Source organism: Hemicordylus capensis, chromosome 4, assembly GCF_027244095.1.
Source record: "Hemicordylus capensis ecotype Gifberg chromosome 4, rHemCap1.1.pri, whole genome shotgun sequence".
NCBI classification, from domain to species: Eukaryota; Metazoa; Chordata; class Lepidosauria; order Squamata; family Cordylidae; genus Hemicordylus; species Hemicordylus capensis.
In genome coordinates, this window is record NC_069660.1 from 148,355,502 (window position 1) to 148,376,496 (window position 20,995).

The 20,995-nt window shown below is 43.8% G+C and overlaps 1 protein-coding gene across 1 annotated transcript in view; it reads left to right on the forward strand.

Moving 5' to 3' along the window:
• Nucleotides 1–5,425: 5,425 nt before the first annotated feature.
• PDC (phosducin) overlaps nucleotides 5,426–20,995 on the forward strand; it is a 63,423-nt gene continuing 47,853 nt past the window's right edge. The window contains exons 1-2 of the mRNA XM_053246817.1: nucleotides 5,426–6,152; nucleotides 7,862–8,049. The gene's annotated coding sequence lies outside the window, so the exon portion shown is untranslated. The remainder of the gene's footprint in view (nucleotides 6,153–7,861; nucleotides 8,050–20,995) is intronic.

Below are 20,995 nucleotides of genomic sequence, written 5' to 3' on the forward strand. Positions count from 1 at the left end.
TCCAGTTGTATGGATAGTGAAAGGAAAGTAGGCATATTAGTTCTTACTAGAACAATTTTTTATCAGTTTAAATGTCCTGTTGCAGAAAAACCATCTAAGCCTGTAGTCACAACTGCACACACAACAAGCTATTAGGAATGGAGACCAGGACCATGGTCCACTATGCCCAGCTGGCATCCATCTTCCTGGATAAGAGAGACATCACCCCAGGGACCACAGCAGGGACTGACCGCCCAGTGCCAGGGAGGAGCCCAAGGGCTAACCAAATGACAGTCTCTCCTACCGTCCAGGGGGTAAGCAAGCCAGTCTTGCATAGACCCGGCACGATCACCACCCCTCCAGCAACTGCCTCCACCTCAACCGCTCCTAATTGTGTGCAAGCTGAAACCAGTTCCATGGCGTCCCATGCGGTCATCCCGAACGGCAATCAAGGTCCCTAACTGTTTCTGCGTCCCAGGGTGATGGCACATTGCCCCTCCTTTCAGGACTACATTCTCCTCTGTCCAGTCTGGTGGTTCAGCAGCAACAACTGCAGTGCCCTTCCAGCTGTCCATGCCAGCAACCCTTTCCAGGACACTAGAGGTCACTGTCAGCTCCGTGTATCTAGGGCCATCACATAGACCTTTTACCACTGCACAGCACACAGGTGTGCCAAGAGCAGCGGAAACCTTAAGGGAAGGCAGGGAACACGGAGATCTCATGCTACTGCAGTTCATGGATGCCGCTGGACAATTCCTGCAATCTGGCATGTATTCCACCAACTCTGGAGAGGAAAACAATGAAACTCAGATCAGGGGCCTGCATCAACTGATCCCTCCCCACCTCTTTGACAAGGGCAGCCAGGTCTCGCTGCTGGAGCGTAAAATCCTGCAGGGCACTGAACTCAGAACTACCAGCCTCCCAGAACAAGGACTACAGATGGACCTTTCGGATAAATTTCACCTACACACCACCTCCTTTTTACCACACTCACATTTCACCACACACACTTCAAAGGGAGATCCAGACTTTCGGGAGAGGGTGCTGGTAGGGTGGTGTTTGTGAAGGGTTTATGTTTATTTCCTTGGTTTTGCTGATAATTTGTGGGTGGGGCATGGGTCGGGGGAGGTGGGGGTTACAGGCTGCAGTCTGCCCTCCAGGAAAGCACATGTGAAGTCCAAATTTATGGCAGTGGGACCCCGGAGAAGCACACATTAGAGCTGTACTTGACTGTCTTCAGCTTGCCAAGGACCTTGTCACACAGAATGCTGAGAGCTCACAGGCCAACTGCTCACTGCTCCATGAACTGGACAAAAGAGAGGAGAAAAGGCAGCAGGAAAACAGGCGGGTCTCTTCCAAGAGGTCTCAGATCACACTGTGTGGGTCTTTGAAGAGGTCTCAGATCAAACGATGAGGGAAGTCGTGGGTGCCATGGAGCAGTCTGACACAGTGGCAGAGAAGAGGTTTGAGCAGTACACTGCAGACTTTGAGTAGTTGGCAGATTCCATATCCGTTTCTGGGCAAAATACCTTGGTTATAACCTATAAAGTCCTAAACAGCTTGGGCCCTGGGTATTTAAGAGAACGTCTTCTTTGCTATGAACCACACTGCCCATTGAGATCACCAGGAGAGGTTTGTCTGCAGTTGTCTGGTATCTACTCAAGGATGGGCCTTCTCCACTGCTGCCCCGAGACTTTGGAATGCTTCTAAATTTTTTTTAACAAGAAAATTTATTTTTAGAAAAATTGATTCAATTAAAACATTACTTTTGCAGCAGCAAAAGCAAAAACCAAAAACCAAATTCAAAACAGTTATTAACAGAGCAGGTCAGGGGAAATAAAAACTGGAAAATGCATCTACTACCTGACTCTATACTGGTTCCTACTCAGAGTCCTCTGCACTTTCTTGTCAGCTTCTGGCTTGCTAGGTGGTTCTGATTATAGCACAGGTCTGGGGCTCAATCCAGCCTGGTTCTTCTTTTTCTTCTTAGTGATTTCTGTTGGGTTTCGCCCTCCAGCAGACTGACTTCGAGGACTCTCTGTCTTCTTCAACCTTCAGCTCTGACTCTCTCCAACAGATTTGACTTCTGTGGCTTCCAAGACTGTCTCTCTCAGGACTCTGTTGACTTCATTCCCTTCCCTCTCAAAACACTCAATATATACAGTTTCTCTGGACCAACAGTTTTTTAAAGCCTTTTCTTGAAATCTCCTTTCCCTCCAAAATCAACTGTCAAAATGCTAAACCAAAAGTGAAACTAAGAAAACCAAGAATGAACTTTTGACCCTGCCATCCTTCTCTGTGCACAGGGATTTGCAAGCACAGAAATCCTATTTACAATACTGCAGAGTTTCATTTATCAGAGCTTATTTACAAAAGGAGGTTTGGGGATATTAATACATGATGCAATACAGGGGCTTACTTACAGAAACCCAAGAGTCTAGGCCTCATTCTTCCACGAAGAGCGATAATGGAAGGACAGGAAACATTCCGGGGTGTGGAGGGGAGTGCATGTTGCGAGGGATCAAACTGTCCACCTTCAGACAGCTGCAGTTTGGGCCCTGGGGTACAAGTATGCTTAAGCAAAGTGCATCCAGTCTCCAACTCTGCCCTCGAGGTGGGGAGGGAGCGCAACACCCCGCCCTTGCAGGTGGGTTAGAAGATGGTGGCCCGAAGTGCCTTACTTGCGGACTTGTGAAGGCATTCTGCCGTTCTCCAGAGGCGGCCAAAAGAGGACCTCCTCCAGGAGATGCAAGGATCCTCCTCTTCGTACAAGAGGCACCATTCTTTTGCAGGATATTTCACAACCATGACCAGGAGAATGGCAAGCGGGCTTCCCCAGCCTCCCCAGCCCCCACCTACAACCAGTTAAATGTCTAGCAGTCTCCAGAATTAAGCACCCACCATGATGAATGCCCCCCCCCAAATCCCTTCCATGTGAGTTGCCCCTTGGCAGCCCTGCCTATCTAAGATTTTGCATGTGTGTCAGTGTGCGTCCTCTGATTTCCAGCAAGGACATAGCTGGAAAGTGAGTACAGTGAGGAAGGGGTTTAACTGCCATGGCCCTTACAAAGCAGGCAGGAAAAGCCAGAATGGTCCAATCACACACTACACCCCACACTTGGGAATTGTGGCTAATGGCAGCCACCTTGACAATGTGCTAATGCACTTGCCCCAGCCTGGTGATGTGAACGGCATGTGGCTCACTGGGATGCGGCCTTGGCAGCCAAAGAGGAAGGAGGGGGAATCCTGCCCTGAAACCAAAGGTTGCCAAACCACAATTGGGCTACATCTGTGATGAGATTCACAGTTTCAAAAAATAACTGCAGGTTCATCAATCTCCAGTTCGCGTTACATGCAAATGTGTCCTCTATTTGCTAATCAAACTACTCTTCATTCTACTACTTCAACCTCCAGTTTTGTGTTACATCTGAATCTGGCCCTAGTTTGATTGCCTGATGACAGATTGTACATAAGTGGTGCGTTCACCAAGGCAAGATTCCAAAACTATTAAATACTCAACATGGCTTTTTAGTCACCTATTACACACTCAACAGTGCAGTATCCAAATATCTGTCTTTGGAGGGTGGGAGGACTGTGAAACAGGTGTCACTGGACTCCACCAAACTGTTGCTTCCTGGTGTTGCTTCTTTTTTGTTCTGCTACAGAACACTGTTATGGTCTTCATGATGGTAAAATGTAAAAAGGTGAAAGATGCTTGTTCAAAATGCAGACACAGCAGGCTATGTGATAGCACAATTTCCAGAAGGCTGCAAGTGCAGTCAGATCAGCCAAAACTATGTATCCCTATGTTCGGGAATAACTCGATGCAACCAGATACAAGATGAATTCCTAAGGCAAGAATTATCTTTATAATCAAGAATATTTATATGCTACTTTTCAACAGTTTTCAAAGCAGGAAAAAGTAGAGAGTTCCCTGTCCTAAAAAAGGCTCACAATATAACAAGATACAGAAGGGAAATACAGCCATGGCCACTGGAAGGAACACTGTGCTGGGATGAATAGGGGCAGATACTCTTCCCTCACAAACCATAACAGAAGCCACCACTGAATAGGTACCCTTGGCCCAGTTTATTAATTAATTTATTTATCACATTTGTATACCGCCCCAAACTTCCATCTCTGGGCAGTTTGCAACAACATAAAACAAATTAAAACATAAAGTAAAAACCTTAAAACAATTTAAAACCACAGTTAAATTAAAAAGCTTGGCTGAAAACAGAAGTCTTTAAGGACTTTTTAAAAGTTGTCAGAGATGTGGAGGCTCTTATCTCAACAGGGAGCGCATTCCAGAGTCTTGGGGTAGCAACAGAGAAGGCCCGTGCCTGCCCTGCATGGGCCACCAGACAGGCTGCTGGCAGCTGTAAATTGACCTCTCTGGATGATCTCAATGGGCAATGGGGCTCATAGCAAAGAAGATGTTCTCTTAAATACCCAGGGCCTATTGTGTTTAGGGCTTTATGGGTTATAACCAGCACCTTGTATTTTGCCCGGAAACCTATCAGTAGCAGTTAGCAGAGGGAGTAGATGTAAGCGGTTTTTAATTAGTTAGTAGATATACATGTACTGTAAACTATCTGAACTTGTACTTATGATATAGACACAAGATAACCTGCAGCACACAGACCCCACCTAGAACAAGGAAAACCAAGAATCCTGCTCTGTGAGAACACTCTTCTGCAGCTGGCTGTTGCTAACAGCAATAAGCAATGCCTGGAAACAGAATAGGGGGCTGGTGGTCACTTGCCCAAGATTACTCACGGCCATCTGAAGCTCAGAACCTGGCACATATTATTTTTGTTTTGTTCTCAATGGTGGGGGATCTGTAGAAGTCATTTTAATTAGAGCTGCATGAAATGTTTTCCCTGTTTCAATTTTCATGTTGAAATTGTAGTGCTTTTTGAGAGGGAAGGGAAATATGTCCTGAGAAAACACTCCTTTATGAGAATGTTCACCTTTCTTCACCAGTCTCCAAAAAATTTTGACAAAAGAGGGGCACCTTCCAGTGCTGCTGAAAGTTCCTCACAAAGCAGTTAGTGTGTTCAGTTTATCCCTAGTTTTACATCACACTTGAATAAGAGTGCCCTCTTTTGGTGAATTTTATAAGATGTCCATCCATGACCCAAATATCACACTGTCTCCAAAAGAGAATAAAGTTCTCAAAACCGGGGAGAAGAGGGAAGTGAAAAAATGTCAATAATGAATTCTTTTTAAATAAATAAATAAATAAATAAATAAATATACCATTGTACTACAGGCCATGAGCAGAACTATTTTATTAGCAAAGTGACAAATTTAAAATGTGCAAAACTAAACCAAAATTTCATCAAAGCGAGCAAGGCTACCCAGGGGCGGATTAATCTTTTTGCCGCCCATAGGCAGTCACAGATTTGCTGTCTCAGGGACAAGAGTAAGGGGGCTGGGCGGGGGGGCGGAAGCTTAATTCTTCTTTTTTTACCTTTAAAAAGTCTGCACAGAGGCCCCAAATCGCCCGCTCTGTGTCATTTGTGAGTTAGCCAGGCTTGAATGAGGACCTCTTGAGTCACCGTCTCTGCCGCCTGCTTCCAGTGCCCAACCTCACTTCCTTTAATGGTTTAGGAGGTGGGCAGAGCCTCCGCCGCTACACAGTGGCATTTTCAAAGGTTAAAAGAAAAAAAGAATTAAGTCCCCCTCTATCCCAAGATGCCGCTCCCCAAGATTTGCTGCCATAGGCAGTTGCCTATACTGCAGATGCGATAATCCGCCATTGAGGCTACCACAAGCTGTAGGTTACAGTTTGGAGACACAAATGTTGCTGCAGCTGTTCATCAAGTACTATACTCACGTAGTGATGGTAGGGCTTCGGGAAAGGACTAGGCCTCACTCGGAGCAACTGCTGATGGGCTAGGCCTTTCCTAACAAGGGGGAAAGCCCGAGAAATTCAAAAGAGAAGGACCAGTCCCGAGGACTGGGTGGGAACTACCCACACAGCCACCTATTGAAGAAGAGAAGGGGTTTTTTTTTATTGATTTGATTTGATTTGTATACTGCCCTTCCAAAATGGCTCAGGGCGGTTTACAATCTCTTAGGGCGTTTTTCTCATAGTTCTGTCCCAGGAGGGCTGAGGAAGCAGCAGGCTGAGAGCTGCTGCTGGGGAAATGGGAAGGCCATACCTAGTGAGTAACAAGTTAGAACTATTTCAGTTAGACACGTGAATGAACTTATATTTTTCTTGTCTGTATGGCTAGGAATCAGAGTTGCAATGTTTAGTGAAAACTGTCTCTCTTTTACAATCTGCTTTATGAAGAGACAATTGTTCTTATTGCATAATCTTGTTTTTCTTTTAATGTAGTAATAAACCCTTGCTGGTGAAGAACGCTACTCTTCATTTTGGATCTGCTTTAGTCACATGCCTTTGAAGGCCTAGGATTGTTCAGCCCTTTTGGGGAACAATCCCCGGAACCTTATATGGAGAGTGGGTTTTCCTACATCAAAAGAAAGTGGAAAGTGGCAGCCTACTGGGAATCCCTTATAGGCAAGGATTCAACCCGAGTGAACTCCCCCACCCCCGGCTCTGGAAGAAGTCATGACAACTACACCAGCCAGTGTGGTGTAGTGCTTAGAGTGCAGGACTAGGACCAGGGAGACCTGAGTTCAAATCCCCATTCAACCATGATACTCTAAACGAAGAGCCAGCGTGCTGTAGTGGTTAGAGTGCTGCACTAGGACCGGGGAGACCCGAGTTCAAATCCCCATTCAGCCAGGATACTTGCTGGGTGACTCTGGGCCAGTCACTTCTCTCTCAGCCTAACCTACTTCACAGGGTTGTTGTGAGGAGAAACTTAAGTATGTAGTACACTGCTCTGGGCTCCTTGGAGGAAGAGCGGGATAGAAAATGTTAAATAATAATAATAAATAAACTCAGAACAAGGAATCCTTATTTTACTCAAATCACAAACACGGTCTATTTGAATTGATTCACCTGATCTCCCTCCAATCTGCATCATATTGAGTGACTATACAGAAATCATCTGTCTGGTTGTCATGTGCTGACATATTACTAAACTGAATTTACACTAGGCTGAAAGGAGCCACGTTTCCCTAACTTCAATTTATGGTGCTACAAACAGGTATGACGAGAGAAAACCTTGTAAGTCAGTCACGAGGATTACCTATCCTCATCTAACCTCCTCTGGTTCAAAAGGTGATGTTTACGGGCGATCTCTCTTGTAGCTAGATGGGGCAGAGTTGCACAAAGTGTAAGCTAGCTACAGAGAAAGACGTCAGAAGGGCTTTTTGAAATGTCATCTGACATATTATCTCCTAAATTTTTTTTTCTTTGAGCTTAAAAGGTCAGTTTTCATATTAAGATGCCATAAACGTTTGTTGTCATAAGACATTTCTCAAAATATTTTTTTCAGAATTTCACATTGTTCATGATTATTGTTGTAAGATTCAGTTCCCAAAACAAGCATAGTGTTGACTCAAATGGTCATAATTAATATTAACCTGCAATAGTAGGTTCAGTATTAATTCAGTATAATTCAGTATAAAATAGCAACCTGTACATTTACTGGGGGCGGGGGATGTGCTGTAAATATTAATATCGTTGGGATGCTACATTTAATTCTTCTTAATTCCTTTTTTTAATCCCAACCATGCTTTTAGAGATGATAATAATGTTGATGCTTCATGGCCTAACCATTGCCCATATTATGCAGTTTAGGGTATCCCTGGCCACAATACTGAGATACCATCAGCAACGCACCCTGACTGTCCCCGCCTCCCCCCAATTATATCTATGTATTAAATCCTTTAAATCCCTGGGAAGCCTGGCATTGCATTCGTCCAGGCTAATTAACATAATTGGCTAATTCCTTTATAGTAATCCTCTTACCTATCCAGAGCTATTTCGGTAAGGGTCATCGTGATTTAGAGGCCTAAATCTCCACCCAAAACTATCTATCCTAAAGTGTAAGGCAGCCAGAGATTCACATTCGCCTCCGCTTCAGCCAGTCAAGGACGTCGGTGGTTACACTGGGAAAAGTGGAGCTGAGCAGCTGAGTTAACCAGGTAGCTTTCTTTATGTTGTGTTTTTTTATTTGTACAATCCTATTGATGTACATAGTGCTTAAAAATTACTCATATCTATCCCAAGGCAATTAAAAAAAATTGGGTTGAAGATCTTTGTACTTAAAACCTCTGTTTCCATAGGCTAAAAGATTAAGTGTGTAGAGACCAGTTGCTTAAAAAAAAAAAGATGAGAGGCTGCCTGCACATTTACACACAAACACAAATTTATAATTGATAAATTAAAAAAATATTATTATATAATAAATTTATTTGGTATTAAATCCCATTAAATTCAATGAAAGTAACTCTCCTAGTAATGCATTTAGGTTACCAAAGGTTAAGGGCTAGATTGTTGTGTTTTCTAAAATGTTAGAAACATTAATTCTAGATGCTGTTTTTGAAACTGGGGGTTGTAGCCAAAGAAAGTTAGTCAAGATTAAGTGCCATTGAAATTTATAGGATATAACATTGGTCATGCCTAATTTGTCTCATTGATTTCAATGGTGCTTAGTTATTACTAAACTTCTTTGGACACAATTGACAGAATCATAGAATTTTGGAGTTGGAAGGGACCTTAGAGTCCTGTAGTTCAGTTCCCTGTTCAGTGCAAGAAACTGCTACAGCATTCAGATGGCTATCCGGACTCTGAATGAAAAGCAAAAAGAGAGTCCGCCACTACATGAGGTACACTGTTCCACTGTCAGACAGTTCTTAACAATATATATTTGTATTTATGTGGAATGGACTCTCAACACACTATACATAATTCATGCATCTGACAAAACGGATTATAGTCCCTGCAAAAAGAATATGCTACACTAAGTTTGTTAATATTTCAATTTCCACAAGATTCTTTACAGTTTATGCTATAATAAATCAAGATTGAATTATCACAGAAGGCTTTGCATAAGATTGTCAACCTATCTGTTGTTTTTCTTACATTTATGATTTAGATGTGCTTGTTATACCTTGACTTGAATTCTTGTTATATCAGTGATCTAAACAGACCATCATATTTTGGTCCAAAATGTGGATTAGTAGCTAGTATTGTGGTGATAGCAGGCTTATCTGTTTGGCATGTTGCTCTAGATAAATGGGGCAACGGCATATGGTAGCTTCCTATGATCATCAGCTCGTAGTTATGGAGCTATAAAAAAAGAGTTAAAGGATAAAATTAGTTATGGAGCTATAAAAAAGAGTTAAAGGATAAAATCTGAATACTTGCTTGTATGAACAGAGGCACTTCCATTCATGCATAGCTGGCGGGGGAGCAGTTTTTTTGCCAGCTAATAGCAGCATTTGTGCTCTCCTGAAAAACCAGTCCTGAGGATCAGGTGACCCTCTGAAGCAGTATGTGATGAAGTACAGGGACCTGTAGCTAGAATTGCTATTAGTGACCTCCCTCTTGTGTTAGTGGGGAGGGGGCTGTAGCTCAATGACAGAGAACTTGCTTTGTGTACAGAAGATCCCAGGTTATGTTTCTGGCATCTCCAAGCAAGGCTAGGAAAGACCCCTCAGGAACCTTGTGGAGCCATTGTCATTGCAGAGAATACATTAGATAGATCAGTGGCCTGATTCTGTACAAGGCAGCTTCATATGTTCGGAAGTGGAGCTTCTGGTCACACAAACATGGGTTTGGATGAAAGCCACAGAGGCTGCATTTGCACGTAACGTGAAACTTGAGGTTGCCGGGGCCTCCATCTTTAAAGAGGCTTAACGAGCACCATCTTGCCTTTTCTGAATGGTCCACCCACCCTTGGCAGGGACCTTAGGCTCATCTAGATCTTAGATCTTCCACCGGACTGCACGCTCATGAGTTGAACAAACCCAACAAATCAGCAAAGAAGGCCCTGCTTGAGTGGGGCCTCTGTTCTCTCTGGTTAATTATATAACTTTTGCATGTCTACCCCCTCCTTTCCAGGGAAGCCTTTCACACACCTAAAGGAGATTTTGATACTGCATGTGTTCAGGCATAGCCAGATGGGCAGATTGGGGGAAAATAGGTACTGGGGACAGATCTTTACTCTCATTCAAAATTCCCAGGTTCGGTCCAGTGTTGTGCCATATGTAGATTTACCACGGTGGGGAATCTGAGCAACCCTTTCTAACTGAGCAAGGAGACTTTTAAAGTGATGATTCTCTTATACTTAGCAGGGGGAGAGCAACTGGCCCTATCCAACCCCAGCACAGCATCCCTCCAGGGGCTGTTGCTGGTGTCTTCCTTATGTTTCTTTTTAGAATGTGAGCCTTTTGGGGACAGGGGACCATCTTATTTCTGTATTATTTATTTGTCTATGTAAACCACTTTGAGATCTTTGGTTGAAGAGTGGTATATAAATATTCGTAGTAGTAAACATGGGAGAGGGGAACCCCAATTTCCAGTGACCCCAGGAGATCAGAGTCACCATTTCAGGCAACAACAATGATGGACATGTTAAGTTGGGCAGACAGGCTGGCAGAGGGCATGCTTTGTCAGCTTATTGGTGGCAGTTACAATGACAGGGAGAGCTGTTGCCAGTGTATCTGTCCCTGTGGATTGATAATATAGAGCAACCTGGCTGGGTGGCTTCTGCCATCCAGCCCCGATGGCCTGACACTCTCATGAGAGAATGGTCCATGGGAGAAGAGGAATTATCATCACATATTATTCATGATTCTACCGTGTTTCCCCGAAAATAAGACAGTGTCTTATATTAATTTTAGCCCCCAAAAATGCACTAGGGCAATTAGCGGTACATCAGAAATTACTGCTAGGTCTTACTTTCGGGGTGGGTCTTACTTTCGGGGAAAAAGGGTGCCTGACACCCCTATTCCCACAGACAGTTCTTCTCATGAGTTGTGAGGGGGTGCCCCCATGGCCTTACACTTTCATGAGTGAGCGGGCCACTCAGGATCAGCATCCATTGTCATTGCAAATGATGAATCACTCCTTTCACTGAGTCAGTGCTGATCCTGCTGCCTGGCCCTTCTCATGAGTAAGCCTAGGTACCACAAAGGTACCCCCAAGGGGAAGAGGCTGGGCTCTGTTTCCCCAAATCATTGTACAAAAAGTAGACCTTAGCCATTCAAGAATACCTCCTTGGGGCTGCATATTTAACCAGTCCCTGGATATTGCTGCCCTGCTATATATTTCTGTCCCAGTGCTCTGATGGGGTTGCCCTGTCTGTGTTGCCATCTCAAAGGGGTGTGCTTGTAAACATACAACACTGTCACTTTTTAGGGAGCAAAGCACTTAGTGCCCGTCCTGCCATCCTATCCCTTTTCTCTCCTGCTTGCTGGGGGGTGGGGGGGAAGGGTCAGAGTGGGAACAGGGAATGCCCCTGTGTCACTGCCATTTGACAGGCTGACGAGCTTGGGCTGGGACATCATGGTGTCTCTGTTGCCAGGCAACTGCTTTGTTGGATTGGAGACAAGGGGGTAGGGTGTGTGCTCAGAGAGGCGGCAGGCAAGGGGCACCACAGGCATCAAGTGGTCAAAGTGCTGGGCACATCTGCACTGCCATCTCTATGAATGCAGCTCCAGAAAGTGCACAAAAACATGGTATGGCGCCATCCGCGTTCAGATGTAACACTAATGCTGCCAAACCTCAGGTTGGGGTGGCGAAATATACTACAAACTGAAGGTACAAATTTGAGTTCAGCAAGGCAAACTGCAGCTTGCTTTTGCCATGAAACCACGGTTGCACGCAGACGTAACAGAGTTCCAACCTCTGCCACATTTAACTGTGGTTCAGTGTTATATGCGAATGCAGCCAGAATTTGTGAGACTGGTAAGATGCCATCGAAACTTTCCATTTGTCCCCTCTAGTACTGCAATGGAAGGATGTCTGGGACCAATTTTATTAAACCTCTAAACATCTACTGAGCAGAAAACTGTGCTGCTCTTAATAACAACAGGGTTGCCAGTCAACTAGTATTTTATTGATCAGCATTTTATTGGTCTGACAAAAAAAAAAATGCTGTTCCCAATGTTGTGGTTTGAGAAGCCAGTGTGCTTCAGATCATGCCTGCAGAGGCGCTCTAACTCTCGGACCTTGGGGCCCCAGTCTATGGTCTCCAAGATCGGGGAGGCTCCAAATGGCCGGGAGGCCTCCTACAGCCACCCCGTGTCTAACGTGCCTTTCTTTTTAAACAAAGCTGCCATACGACTGAGGGATGCTGCAGGGGGGGTGAGCTGAGAAGCTGGCCTCCTCCCCCCTACCAGCAGTGGCGATGGGGAGAGCGACCGCTGGGTGCGCCCTCTCTGCCCAGCAGTTGCTGTGAACTGCAAGGCATGCCTGCGCAGTTCAGAAAAAGATGGTTGGAACCCAGCAGTCGCTCCCCCCATCACCACCGCCACCACTGGGGGAGGGGGGAGAGAAGGTAGACTACTCAGCTCACCCCACCACCCACTACCCCGGCAGCCAGCCCTCAGCCATGTGGCAGCTTTTTAAAAAAACAAAAACAAAAATGACACGTAGGTTAGCCACCGCTAAAAGTGGGTTGGTGGCCTTGCAGCGGGGGAAGGTGCTACCTGGTGGCAGGAACCTTGCGAAAGGGCTGGTCCAGGCACCAAAATCATCTAGATGTGCTCCTGCATGACTGCCTCCACCGATGAAGCACTGAACCGTGCCATGCTCCTCTCATAACCTCTACACCTGTTCCCAACCTGGTTTCATGCTTGATCTGTTAAATTCTGCCCCAGTTCTGTCTCTGACCTGCCAGATTCTATCTTTGAATGATGCTTCTGGCTATCTATCTATCCTCGTTAAATCTTTATACTGCTTTGTGGCTCTGCTCTCTAGTTCCACCCAGGGACCAGTTTTTAGCCTACTTTCCTAAAGGAAAGTAAGCTTATGAGATCACCCAGCATTGTGTGTGTGTCCAGATGTGTTCCCCACTATCAACTTCATAATGCCTGGACCAATATGAACCAAATTGGGTACAACTGTAGGGACACATAGGGACACCTGAGCAGCATAGTTTATGATGTCATCCACCCAAATTCAAGATGGCAGATGCATATATGTTTGAGGCACAAGTGGACTAACTTGTGGACCATCTAGCCAATTTGAACCCAATTTGGTAGAGCTGTAGTGAGTCACTTAGGAGACCTTAATGGCACAGTTTGTTATGATGTCATCCACCCCAGTTCAAGATGGTAGACATGTAAACATTTGAGGCACAAGTGGGCTTACATTTGGACTGCCTAATCAATTTGAACCAAATTTGGTACAGTTGTAGTGTACATAAGAAACCTCATAGGGACACCTCATGGCGTAGTTCGTGATGATATCATTTACCCCAGTCAAGATGGCAGATGTGTGAATGTGTAAGCCTGGTGTGAAGATGGTAATTATCTATTAAGATTATGTTGAAAGGAAAGTAGGCAAATTAGTTATTACCAGAATAATTTGTATTTAAATAAAACATCAGCAAACCTAAGTGCTAATGCTGAGTGCTCATGTTGGTTAAACATGATATTCACTTGCAAACATTTTTTCCCAAAATGAACAGCCTGGTCACACTTTTAAAAAAAAAACAACCATCCACTTTTTAATCCATCAATGTTGTAAAAAATATTTTTTATTTCATAGGCCATTGTAAAATGATGTTAATTTAAAAGTTGATATTTAAAAAAAATTGATATATGTAAAGCCTTTTGGCTTTTACATGTAACAAACTCAATTTGCTGTGGTATAGTTTAAATTTCTTACAACAAACAGCTTCAGAATAAACAGTTGCCTAGTTATAAATAGGCACAAACCACCTTGTGGGGTTTTTTGTGATTGTTCACATTGTATTTTTAGGCAAAAACAACAAACTGGACCATGACGTTTGTTCTTAAACCCAGGTTTGCCTTCCAGAATCCTCTTGGGAGTTAGAAGCTACTCACCAGCTATTTTTAATTGTACTTAGAGGCACTAAGAGGCACTAAGGCATGCCTGGAGGATTGCTGACAGGAACTGGATGGTATCTGGTTTGGCAAGCAAAATCCCCTAAAGTGTGAGGGAGCAAACCTTTCAGATAAACCAGAACGGAATAGAGTAGAACCAGGTCTAGAGCAGATGGAAACACATTACAAAAAGGTCAAAATGGTGGTAAAAAGATCAAATGACGGTAAGCGAGATAGCACACACCAATGCCAAGTAAGATAATTGGTGTATAGGTGTTTATGTAACAATGCCAGAAACCTCCAAGCCAAAATGCATTTGCTGAAGTGCTTGGTTGCTAATAAAAACATAGATATAGTGGGCTAAATGCAAACCTGGTGGAATGGTAAGAACCAGTGGGACACTGATATTTCTGGATACAAACTCTACAGAAAGGACAGGGAGGGGAGGACTGAGGGTGGAGTAGCACTTTACATTAAGGAAGGGATAAAATCCAACAAACTAGAAAACCTAGGAGGACCAGAGTCCTCCACAGAAACATCATGGGTGACAATACGAGGACTGAAAGGAAATGTGTTATTAGGGACATACTATCGCCCTCTGGATCAAAATGCTGAGAGTGACCTGGAGCTGGAGAAGTGAATCAGAGAGGCGTCAAAGAGAGACAGAACTGTAATAATGGATGACTTCAGTTACCTTCATATAGACTGGGCAAATTCATGTAGGGGTATTTACAGAGAGGCCAAATTTCTAAACATTCTAAATTACTGTGCCTTTGAAAAGATGGTTGCAGAACCAACCAGAGAGAAGGTGACCTTGGACTTAATCCTGAGTGGTGCCCAGGTGCAAAATGTCAGAGGTGTAGAACCATTGGGGAACAGTGACCATAGTGTGATCCAATTCAGCTTATATACCAGTGGAACAGAAGGGTCAGAAGGGTCAAATCACTCCAGAAGGCATGGAACTTATTTAAACCCACAATAATAGAAGCTCAGTTGGAATGTATACCAAGAAAGAGGAAAGGTACCACCAAGTTCAGGAGGACAGGATACCAGCATGGCTGACAAGCAGAGTCAGGGAAGCTATAAAAAGGGAAGAAGACATCCTTCAGAATGGAAGCCCTGCCCAAATGAAGGGAACATAAACTCTGGCAAAAGAAATCCAAATAGACAATAAAGGATGCAAAAAGAGAGGGTGTGGAGCACTTGGCTAGATGTGTCAAGCAGAATAACAAAAACTTATTTAAATATATCAGAAGCAGAAAACCTGCTAGGGAAGCTGTTAGACCCTTAGGTGATGAGGGCATGAAAGGGAATATGAAGGAGGGTGAGGAGATTGCAGAGAAGCTGAATGAGTTCTTTGCATCTCTCTTCATGGCGGAGTATAACGAGCATATACCCACTCTGGAACTGAGCTTCTCGTGCTGAAGAACTGGACCAATTTGAGGTGATGACAGAGGATGTTCTAAACTGTCTTGAAAAACTAAAAATCAACTAAGGCCAGGTGGCATCCACCCAAGAGAAATGAAAGAATTTAAATGTGAAAATGCTGATCTAGCAAAAATAAGTAACTTGTCCCTACAATCAGGCTTTATACCAGGGGTGGGGAACCTTGGCACTCCAGCTGTTGTTGAACTACAACTCCCATCATCCCCAGCCACAATTATTGTGGCTGGGGATGGTGGGAGTTGTAGTTCAAAAACAGCTGGAGTGCCAAGGTTCCCCACCCCTGCTCTATACCATAGGATGGGAAAGTAGTTAATGTAACTCCGATTACTTGACCAAAGGCTCGAGGAACTTAGCAGTCATGCGATAAGGGGACAGGTTAATGTGTGGACTGGTAACTGGTTGAAGGACAGGAAACAGGGTAGGAATAAATGGACTGTTTTCACAGTGCAGAGAAATAAGTGGGGTTGCCCAGGGATTTATATTAGGACCAGTGCTCTTTACATTAAAAACTGATCTAGAATTTGGCATAAGCAGCAAAGTTGCCAAATTTGCAGATGACACTAAAATATCTAGTCTAAATCCAAAAGGATCTCTCCAAACTGGGTGAGCGGGCGACAAAATGGCAAATTTTGTCATTTGTCGGTTGCCCATGCCTTAGTCGCGTTGCGGCTGGATTGCTGTAGCGCGCTCTACGTGGGGCTGCCCTTGAGGAATATCCGGAGGCTGCAGCTGGTGCAGGGCGCGGCAGCTTGGGTTTTGTCTGGATCTGCCCAGTGGGAGCGGGTCTCACCCATTCTGGGGGAGTTGCACTGGCTGCCAGTTCGTTTCCAGTTCAAGGTGCTGGTTTTGACCTTTAAAGCCCTTAGCAGTTTGGGCTCGGAGTACCTGAGGGAGCACCTGCTCTCAAGGGTTGGTGCCCGCTTGATGAGGTCATCTGACGGTGTTCTACTCCGGGTGCTGACCATGAGGGAGGCTAGGTTGTCGTGCACTTGGGACTCTGTTGCTGCCCCCAGACTCTGGAATGTTCTCCCAGCGAGTATCCGCTCCTCGGACTCCATCACAGTTTTTAGAAAGCATGTCAAATCTTGGCCTTTTACCCAGGCTTGTATATGATTGTCTCCACTGCTGCTTCTTGTATTTTGTATTGTGTTTACGCTTGTGTTTTAATTTTTTAAGTCAGATTTGTTTTTATAATTTTTAGCTCAATATTTTAATGTGTCTTTTTTAATAATCTTGTTTTTAAATTTTATTGTGAGCCGCCTTGGGATTTTCTTAATGAAAGGCGGGATATAAATTTAACAATAAATAATAAATAAATGCAGTTAATGTAAGCAAGTGTAAAGCGATGCATAGTGGGAGGAGAAAACCCAACTTCACACACTGATGGGGTCTGAGCTGTCAGTGATTGACCAAGAAAGATCTTAGGGTCATGGTAGACAGTTTGTTGAAAGTGTCGAATCAGTGTGTGGCCACTGTGAAAAAGGCAAATTCCATGCTAAGGATCATTAGGAAGGAGATTGAAAATAAAAATGCTAATATTATAATGGCCTTATACAAATCTATGGTGCAGCCACATTCGGAGTACTGTGTACAGTTCTGTTCACTATATCTTAAGAAGGACACGGTAGAACTGGAAAAGTTCTGTTGTGAACCGCCCTGAGCCGTATCAGAAGGGCAGTGTATAAATCAAATCAAATAAATAAATAAATAAGGTGAGGAAGAGGGCAATCAAGACGATCAGGGGCCTGGAGCACCTTCCTTATGAGGCAAGGCTACAGCATCTGGAGCTTTTTAGTTTGGAAAAGAGGCAACTATGGATCTGTGATAGAGGTGTATGAAACTATGCACAGAGTAAGAGATGGTAGACAGAGAGAAATTGTTGTCTCTCTCTCACAATACTGGGACATATGGATACTAGATACATGGTCATGCCATGAAACTGAAGGCCAAGAAATTTAGGACTGACAACAGGAAGTACTTTTCCACACAGCACATAATTAATCTATGGAATTCTCTGCTATGGTGACGGCCACTAGCTTCGGTGGTTTTAAAAGGGGCTTAGAGAAATTCATGGGGGACAGGTCTATTGATGGCCACTAGTTTCATGGCTATAGGCAACCTCCAGCCTCAGAAGCAAGATGCCCCTGAATACCAGTTGCAGGGAAGCAACAGCATGAGAGAGGGCATGCCCTTACCCATTGCCTGAGGGCTTCTCAGGGCCATGTGGTAGGCCACTGCGGGAAACTGGACTAGATAGGCCTTGGGCCTGATCCAGCAGGGTTGTTCTTATGTTCACTAGATTCTGAAAGTTTGATTCTGTTGAATTATTCTTGTTTCTTATTGCTGCAAATTGATCATTAGAGATTTGGCTAAGTTTTGCCTCCAAACCCATCCAGTGCAGTACATTACTATGAATGCTACAAAATCACAAAGAGGCAGCATATGGTTCTCAATCACATATGCACTAATTAAGAACTTTCCTCATATGAAAAAACCTGCTCCTTCTCCTGTTAAGTCAATGAGAGATTACCATAAGACTTAAGGGCATTGGGTTCACCTCTTTGCTTCTCTCTGCAAATTATAAAGCATTTTACCCAATTTAAAGTGTTTTAATTTTCAGAGAAAACCACATGGCTCTGTGGTTGCCAGGAGAGTCAACACTGACTCGACGGCACAACTTTACCTTTTAATTTTCATACATATATACATGAAGATTTCTGTGAATGTCTGGAATTTGATCAATGTCAATATCCACATAATTAGTTATTTCTACTAGTTATTTTTCTGGCGGGAAACACATTAAAAGCAACTCACAAGATTTACAAACATGTAAAAATCTTAGGGTATGGCCACAAATGCCTTAGTAACTCATCAGAGATTGTCAGCATTCACATGTGAACATCCAAATGCACTCAGTTTGGATATTCACTTAGCTGCAACATAAAAGAAGTGGTAATACTACACACATTTCCCTTGTCTACACATGCATTTCTTTTGTTCCACTATTTATTCTGCTCAAATAGGTTTTGCAGGTCTTTGAAGCACCACAAACTCTTGCAAAGCATATGAACAAAGATGACAGTGGGAGCAACAATGCCCTTACAATGCAATCTTCAGCTCTCTGAGAAAATATGTGTATGCTTCCAAAGGAGGGCTTCCAGCAGAAGGACTGGTGCTGCTTGGGATTTGATTGAACACAGCAAAGAGCGGTGTCACCATCAGGCAAGATTTGGAAAACCACTGGCAAACTCTTTGCATAATAGTACCCAGAATGTTGGGGGCAATATGCTAAATCATTGTAAACCGCTTAGAGAGCTCCAGCTATAGAGCGGTATATAAATGTAAGTGCTATTGCTATTGCTAATAAATGGGAATCCATGATGGCAATCCAGATCTGCAACTTCCATGATCAAAATCCGGTTTTTGATGCAAAGGCAAGGCATGCAGATGTTCAAACCCCTGAATTTGAATGTTTTGGATCCCAAACATTGGTTTGGGATCCAAAACATTGGTTTGGGATCCAAAATGTTTTGGATCCCAAACAGAAACATTGTTTCTGGAACCAATGTTTTCAGATCCTGAAATAAGTTTATCAGATATGATGTATAGAAACCATATTAGACTATAGCACTCGGACTTTGATCAGTATTTGAGATTGTATTCATGGCTCACCATTTATTTACAGAGATTTTTAGCTAATGCACTACTTTTTGTCCAAGTTCAAGAATTATGTAACAAGGCTTTTTTTAAAGTCAGCTTGGAAGATTCATTTACTCTTCTACCTGCCTACAAAGTGTTCCAAATAGCTACTGCAATGAGTAATCAGGTGATTCTGTAAGACCTAACTTCACCCATGCACTCTGGGGCTATTTTTGTGTCATTCTTGATGCTAAAAATAGAAAACAAGATGCATTTGGGAATTAATTAAAAAGAGGTAGAAATACCCTTGAGCGACAGTCAGTATCTTGTGGTTTTCTATTCAATGGAAGCCAAATGTAGTTTTAAATACTTACTTTCTGATTTTAAATTTACTCTCCACATCCCGAGGGCTTAGGGTAATTTACAATCACAAACATGTATCAGCATGGGCATCTTGCAGATGGGGGGGCAGGGCACGATAGCACCCCTCTGGATTCATGGCCAGATGAGATTTCTATTTACATATTTTATGCATACTGTATAATTGTATGTAGATACTTTGCCTCCATCCCCATTGGAAAAATCTGTGCAGATGCCCCAAAATATCAGAGGAACAAGATCTGACCCATATAAGGTGGCTTATACTGTAACAAAACAGAGCAAGACAGAAAAGGATTTTAAATAATTTTATTCACTAAGAGCATGATCCTGGTCTCCCCTCTTGGGGAACAGGTGCCAAGCAAGGAGCAAAGAACAGAGTCATTGAGGAGCACAGGTTCAGCGGGTCTACTCCTCACCCCTGATGCTTAACAAGAGCCACATACACATGAACTCCCAGGTAGGACAACTCAAAATATTCCCTCTTCCCTGGACCCACCCCACTTGTCAAATGGTGACTGTCAACACTTTATAGATGAATACAGGGATTCATTGTAACCACCTTATTCTCAAACCAAGGATTACTGCCAGAGCCCAACCCATCATTACTACACATTGCAGAAGGCCTTGTTTTGCTGTGTTACTTTATCCTGCAATAGCTGTCTTCGATTGATTTAAAAGCCAAGTCAGTGTTTGTTCCTTTAGTTAAAGATCTATTAGAAAAGCATACTTATCAAACAATATTCAGTCACAGTTCAAAACAGCCACAGTATGTGAAATGGCAGACTGAAGCCGCATTCATACACAACACCAAACATAGATGTCATACACAACATCATACACATGGATGTCATACACAACACCAAACATGATAAACATGGATGAGCTTTCAGTTTGTAACACCAAATCGCACCACAGACATTCACCAAACCATGGCTTGCCACACTCCAGTTGCAGGAGAGGGCAGCCCAGCAAGCTGCATGGCCAGATTGTGGTCAAAGCATCACTACGTCATCGGTGCAGCCGTGATTGGCCAAGATCACAAAGGAGGTGTGCTAAGCGCAATTGTGCATTTTGGGAGCACCCACCCTTGGCATGGAAAGGGCATTTAAATGCCCTGCCATGCCATGGTAATACCATCCTCTAAGTAGCCTCATACCCTGAGAATCCCACACAAACATAAATTCCCGTGGGGGGATGGAGTCCATGGGGGTTGCTATTCTACTTTAATTAAGGGAGGGGAGGGGAATATTGAAACTTCCTAGGAGGGGATATGTAGGTGAGGGAGGACATAGGAAGGAACATGGGAAGCTGCCATATACTGAGTCAGACCATTGGTCTATCTAGCTCAGTATTGTCTTCACAGACTAGTAGTGGCTTCTCCAAGGTTGCAGGCAGGAGTCTCTCTCAGCTCTATCTTGGAGATGCCAGGGAGGGAACTTGGAACCTTCTGCTCTTCCCAGAGCGGCTCTATCCCCTGAGGGAAATATCTTACAGTGCTCACACTTCTAGTCTCCCTTTCATATGCAACCAGGGCAGACCCTGCTTAGCTAAGGGGACGAGTCATGCTTGCTACCACAAGACCAGCTCTCCTCTCGACAAAGGATGT